Below are 6,430 nucleotides of genomic sequence, written 5' to 3' on the forward strand. Positions count from 1 at the left end.
ATTATGAATGCCCTTCCTTTATCCCTGGTAATACTTTTTATCTTGAAGTCTGTTTTATCTGGTAAGGGTCTCCCTCTTCAACTGAAGTACCATTTAAACTCCAACTTTTTTACGTTTTCGCCTCTCTCTTATTCTCCAATCTCAGTGCTGAGCTGAACCAAATTAGAAAAGTGGCATGGACCAAAAAGCTAATTTCCTCTAATGCAGAAAGAGAGCTGTAGCCAAGGCCAGCCCATCCCCAACTTTCCTCCCTGGTGTAACAGTTCAGCCTCTCTCTGCTCCCACGGTTTGCTCTGAAAGTTTCCTTGTGAATCATGCAAAGCAGCTCTACCCATTTCTAACATTTTTATGCCATTGACGTTATTAAACCTGGGGTTTTCAATAATGCATGAAAAGAAAAATCATTTCATGGCTAATAAAGCAGGGTTAGCAGACAAACTTTTCGACTAGAGCATCTAACTACGAACACAATCGATGCAACTTTAACAAGCATTTCGGTCTAGTATAGATTCAGAGGAGAATTGTCTGGCACTCTGAGGAAATCAAGTACAAGGTTAACTGTGATTTTTCTTCATTTGAACTTTTCAGAACGTCTTCCATTCCCGTTATGGGAAGTAGCTAGCAATACAAATCTGTAGACACTAGCACTAAGGGTTCACAGGGTTTCCCCTAAACATACATGTTAATAAAAAGTTTTAGCGTTTTATGTTTTCAGTAAATTGTTATGATCCGGTTACTGAAGGAATCTATTGCTTGTCTTAGATTGTTTTCAGTCTCCTTAGAAGCCTCCGATGCCCATAGTGGATCTCTAAGCTCATTAAAAATAAATCAAAGCTCCTCTCCATATCCATGGGCTTCAGAAATCATATCCTACTATTGTAGGAACCCCCACGAATGCTTATGGCTGGCAGCTACCTAGGTGATGGGATTTGAGAGGGCCCCAAAAACCCTATCACAGGAACAGATTATCCACCATCAGTGGATACCTCACTCACTCCTTTGAGTGAGATATCTTCTTCAGAAGGTTCATGTTACAGCTCACTTGCTACCTCTGCATAGGTAACATTAAGATTTACCAACACAGCGGAACATATTTATTCATCTGTTCAGTTGGTGATTTGCTTCACTTCGATCGCCATCACACTGCAGAGAATTCTCACTTGCAAAGCCCTCTCTTCAGAGCTTTGTTCCTCTCTCTAGCTAACCCTAAGGGCTTCTTCTATTATCACCCCCAAAGAGATGATGCCAAATATACATGCCCAGCCCTGACCTATTTCCCACCTCTAGCTACACTTCTCACCTTTGGTTCCTAGAGGGCCATTTCCACTAGGCTTTGACAAGCTGAAACACACCTTTCCAAATCAAAATTCATTATCACACTTCCATCCAACCAACCCTGATTTGTCCAATGAGCTATTCTCCAGCCACTCTAGGTCTCCTCCCATTCTTCCTCACTGAAGAAGTCACAGATCTTCATTCCTTTCTGTCTAGGTCTGGTGGCCCCAAATAATAACAACACAGACAGTCTGGCTGATAAGAAGTGAATAGGGGTGAGGCAGTTCAGCTCAGATCAACAGTTACTGAACACCTTCCATGAGCCAAACACCATCCTGAGCTGGAACACAAAAGAGCTTATGGCACCGTGGGAGAAAATGGCCAGTAAACCAACAATATGTCTAGGGTGACATTGTGGGGGGGTCTTAGTCATTTCAGTCTGCTATAACAAATTACCCTAGGCCAGGTGGCTTCGACAAGAAACATTTATTTCTTTCCGTTCTGGGGGCTGGAAGTCCAAGATCAGGGTGCCAGCATGGTTGGGTTCTGGTGAGGGCCCTCTTCTAGCCTGCAGACTGCCAACTTCTTGATGTGTCTTCCCATGGTAGGAAGAGAGCTCTGGTTCCCCCATCGCCTTATAGGAGCTCTAGTTGTATTCATGAGGGCTCCACCGTCATAACATAATTACCAGATTACCAACGCCACACCTCCAAATACCATCACATTAGGGGTTAGATTTCAACACATGAATTTTAAGGTAAGATAAATATTCAGTCCATGACAGGGGCTCAGGGCTATCTCACAAAAGCTAGGGGAGAGGGCAGCTGGACTGCAGAGAAAGCAACCTGGAAGAAGTAATGCCTCCCTAAGGGCAGAAGGCGAGGTAAGCATTACAGCAAAGGTATGAGCAAAGACATGAAGGCAAAACCATGGCAGATTTGTATTTCTGAACCTGAAAGATCAAGTCATGGAGTGGACAGTGATGCGGAAGTGGAAAGAGGTGAAACTGATGAGGCAGCCAGTGGCCAAACTATGAAGGACCTATTAATACATCCTTGCACTTTTCTTATAAAAACCAAAGTTTTAAGCAGGAAAATTACAAAGTCAGGTTGCCATTCTGGGTAGATTCCTCTGGAAGCAGTTTGAAAGATGAATCCGTGGGGGACAATCTGCGATAGGCTGAATTCACTTGGGTAGCATTATGCACCCATGCCTTTCATGGTAGGTGCAGTGTACTTTTTGACCTTGGACTTGATTTGGCCAATGGGATGTTAGTAGACATGGCAGGAGTAGAGACTGGAAATGTGCTGGAGTGATTGAGCTACCTCATTTGTGCTCCTGCCTTCCACCACGCAAAGAGCTTGCCCCTGCATTCTTCTGGTAGCCACCAGTTGCTAGAAGGATGACAGACAAGTGAAATAGACCTAAACCCAACCTTCAGCTAAGGCAAACCCAGTCGAACCCATTCTATATCACTGAACCACAGCCAACTTACAGGCACGTGATTGAGAAATGAATGTTTATTGCTGCAAGCCATTGAGTTTTTGGGTGGTTTGCTACAAGAATTATTGCTTCAAAGCTAATTGATGTATGAGTTAAGAAGCTATTAAAATAATTCAATGAGGAGAAAATAAGTCTTGAAATAGGGTAATGGCAGTAAAGACAAGAAAGAGATGAATTCATGAAATCCCTAGGAGGCAGAATCTAAATGATGGCGTAATTGAGAACCAAGGAAGCCTCATGGGATTCTAGTTTAGATAACTCAGCAGATGGAGAAAATGTTACCAACTGAGCTGGAGAATGCAGGAGGAGTATGTGTAGCAGAAAGAGTGGTAACTTCAGTTTAGATATGGGGACCCTGAGCAGCCTGTGGGGTGTCCAAGTGGAGACAGAGAAGAGGGAGAAGGGGTTCATGTAATGAGCTGGGTTTTGTAGTTTGTTTTGAGTTTTGCTGCCCAACATCTGAACCCACTTTCTATGTTGGAAAATCTGCCCTTGTATGAGCTTGGTGGGAGGCAACATCCCACTCATCCTTCCAAAGTCCAGGGCCAGATACTTACTGGGGTCATGGTCACATGACCCAAGGGCAACCAATCAACTAATTTTACTCAACACTTTGTTTCATTAGTGAAACAAAGGGCAGGGGGATAGTTGAAAATTTATTCAGATGGCTCCAGGAGTAACATGCAAGGTCCTGTTGGTGGCCATTATGCTCTCCACTCCGCCTGACCCTGACTCCTGCTTATTCTCTAAACCGGGTTCTCCAACACTCTTGCAGACTCCGTGAACTACCCAGTAGGCTCCCTAAATTACTTCTATTTCTGATTAAGTCAACAAGGGTTGATTTCTGTTGTTTACAGTCAAGAACCCCAACTAGTAAAGAAATTTTACTAAGTTGTTTCTCTGGCTAGTCAGGGGTGAGAGCAGTAAACTCCAGTTAATGTTGAGGGAAGGGAAGATGGCAGCCACTGGCCCCCAGTGATAAACTGCTAAAATTAAATGATCACTTACCATCACCTGGAATGACAAACTCATTAAAGCAAAACTTTGAAGACCATATTGCTAGTTACATAGAACAAAACGAAAAGCATGAGTCATAAGGACCACTGGAGGTATGGCTTTTCCTAAGAGCACTAAACCATTTTAAAAAAGAAAATGACAAGCCTAAATCTCTAAACTTTCCACCCAAAGACTTTCTTATTTTTTTTTAATGTTTATTTTTATTTTTGAGAGAGAGGGCATGAGCAGGGGAGGGGCAGAGACAGAAGGGAACAGAGGATCCGAGGCAGGCTCTGCACTGACAGCAGAGAGCCCAATTCAGGGCTCTAACTCATGAACCATGAGATTGCGACCTGAGCCAAAGTCAGACATTTAACAGACTGAGCCACCCGGGCGTCCCTCAACCCAAAGACTTTCTAACAATGTGTTAAAACAATGTCTTATCATTTACAGGCTAAAATAGCTGAAAACCAAGCACAGAGTTGCATTGCCAAATTTCAACATCTAATGAATTGACAAACTTCCTAGGTGTGCTACGTAAAGGTTAAGGCATTTTTCAGGAAAGACTGTGACCCCCCAAATTGTAATAAAGATACTTGGGAAGATCTGGAGGACTTATAATAACACTGAATGTTGAACCCCCACCAGATCTTCCTTGCCAGCTGAAACACATTCCCCACCCTTGTCTGATGCCTAGTCTGCAGATGCTAGAACTCTCTTCACACATTTCCTTGCAGAAGGAAGCCGGTCCTACTCCTGCCTCCTTCCCCCACTGCACTGCTCACTGTTGATAGATCTATAACTAGAGTCAGACCCCAGATTGACCGGGAAAGCAGGGAGCAGAGGAATGGGGCATAACCACTGACCAAATTAAATCCTCATCACAAGAATTTCGAGAAGCAGCCTCAGAGATGGAGATTAGCATGCCAAATCTTTATTGGGAAGTGATCTTGGGACCATGCCTGCAGAATAGAAGGGACAGAGGCAACACTGAGCAGAAGGAAACTGGGTACAGTTAGCTGTGTGCCCCAGCAGCCAAGGCTTCAGCTGACCCTACTGTGAGCTTGGGAGCTGGGACGGCCCTTCAGAGTTGACCAAGTTGGGGCCAAGGGTCCAGGCCTTTATAACCCAACTTTGACCAGCAGACTGGATGTGGCTGCTCCAGGAAAGGGCATGACCTTGGGCAATGCAGGTTTTTTCACCTGAAGCCCCACTGCCAGCAACACCCCCAGCAGCGGTGATGGGGGAGGTGGGGGAGGGGTTGGGTGGCACGTTACAGGGTTTGCCAAGAGTACATAATTTTACATCACTATTCAATCAGAAGCACACTCCCCAGAAATCAGGAGTCGGTGTGCTAGCTCCAGCCGCTGCAAGTGGCCCTAATTGTTGTGTCAGTTGTTGATTTGAAACTGGGACTCAACGGTGACTCATGCGAAACGAAATTCCAGGGAATCATGGGAGGAAGGAATCCAAAATGTAGAGATGGAAAACGTTGTAGAGGATTTATCATGTGTGACCTGCCCATACATCGATTAATTCTTTCCTCAAGATGGCCCAGAAGACCAAATGCACCAGCACCCCTGCAAAAGCAATTTCAGGACTGATTTCCATAAACCAATGATGAAATGGGATCCTTGATTTTCATGGAAAAGGAAAGACACCAGAATGAAAGAAGCTGATTTTAGGCATCTGACTGCCAAAAGCAGGATAATCATGGTGGTTATAATAGACGGCAGGGCTACAGTCACAATCAAAATGGTGTGACCTGATTTGGTGGGGACTAAGTGATTATGGAGTCTGGGTAGAGATAAGAATTGTCTGCCAACATGGAACCTCTTTGTGCTTTCTAGTAAAGATGGCGTCTCCAGCCTCCTCTCGGCTGTCTGTGGTTTTATGACTAGCTTCTGGCCGGTGAGATGTGGGAGGAAGGGAGGTAGACCATTTCTGGGTCATGACTTTAAAGGGGGCAGGGACGATGTCGTGCTTACTCCCTCCATCCTGCTGCATGGAATAGGGGCAGGGGGACATCATCTTCAGAGAGGGGACATCATCACCTCAGGCATGGCAGAGCCACCAGACAGAAAGAGTCTGGGACCCTGGACGGCCTCTTAAAAGGAGAGCTGCCATACCAGGCCTAGACTACCTACCTTCAGAGATGGGTCATTTCTATCAAAGTCATTGTTATTTGGGGTGTCTCTTGTACTCCAAAAACTGAATCATTGCATGTTATGCCATGGCAAAACATTTGGGGATATTGTCACTCACAACACACCGGGAGGTAGGAACCAAGCCTGCGTCTCTGGAGAAGATAGTTGAGGGGAAAAAATCAGAATATTGGCATATTCGGGGTACTCTTGGCCCCTTTAGAATAACCCCTGGGAAACCTAACCAGTCTGCAATGGTGGGGGGTGGGGGAGGGGAGCACAACTCTGTTGAAGACGTTGCTTTCTCTGCCGGCAGCATGCGACCCAAGCTGCCTCATGGCTCAAGAATCTGGGCGCCTGGGGGGCTCAGTCAGCTGGGTGTCCAACTTTGGCTCAGGTCATGATCTCACGGGTTTGTGGGTTCAAGCCCCACTTCGGGCTTTGTGCTGACAACACAGAGCCTGCTTTTTGGATTCTCTGTCTCCCTGTCTCTCTGCCCCTCTCCAGCTTGT

The sequence above is a fragment of the Leopardus geoffroyi genome, chromosome C1, assembly GCF_018350155.1.
Source record: "Leopardus geoffroyi isolate Oge1 chromosome C1, O.geoffroyi_Oge1_pat1.0, whole genome shotgun sequence".
NCBI classification, from domain to species: domain Eukaryota; kingdom Metazoa; phylum Chordata; class Mammalia; order Carnivora; family Felidae; genus Leopardus; species Leopardus geoffroyi.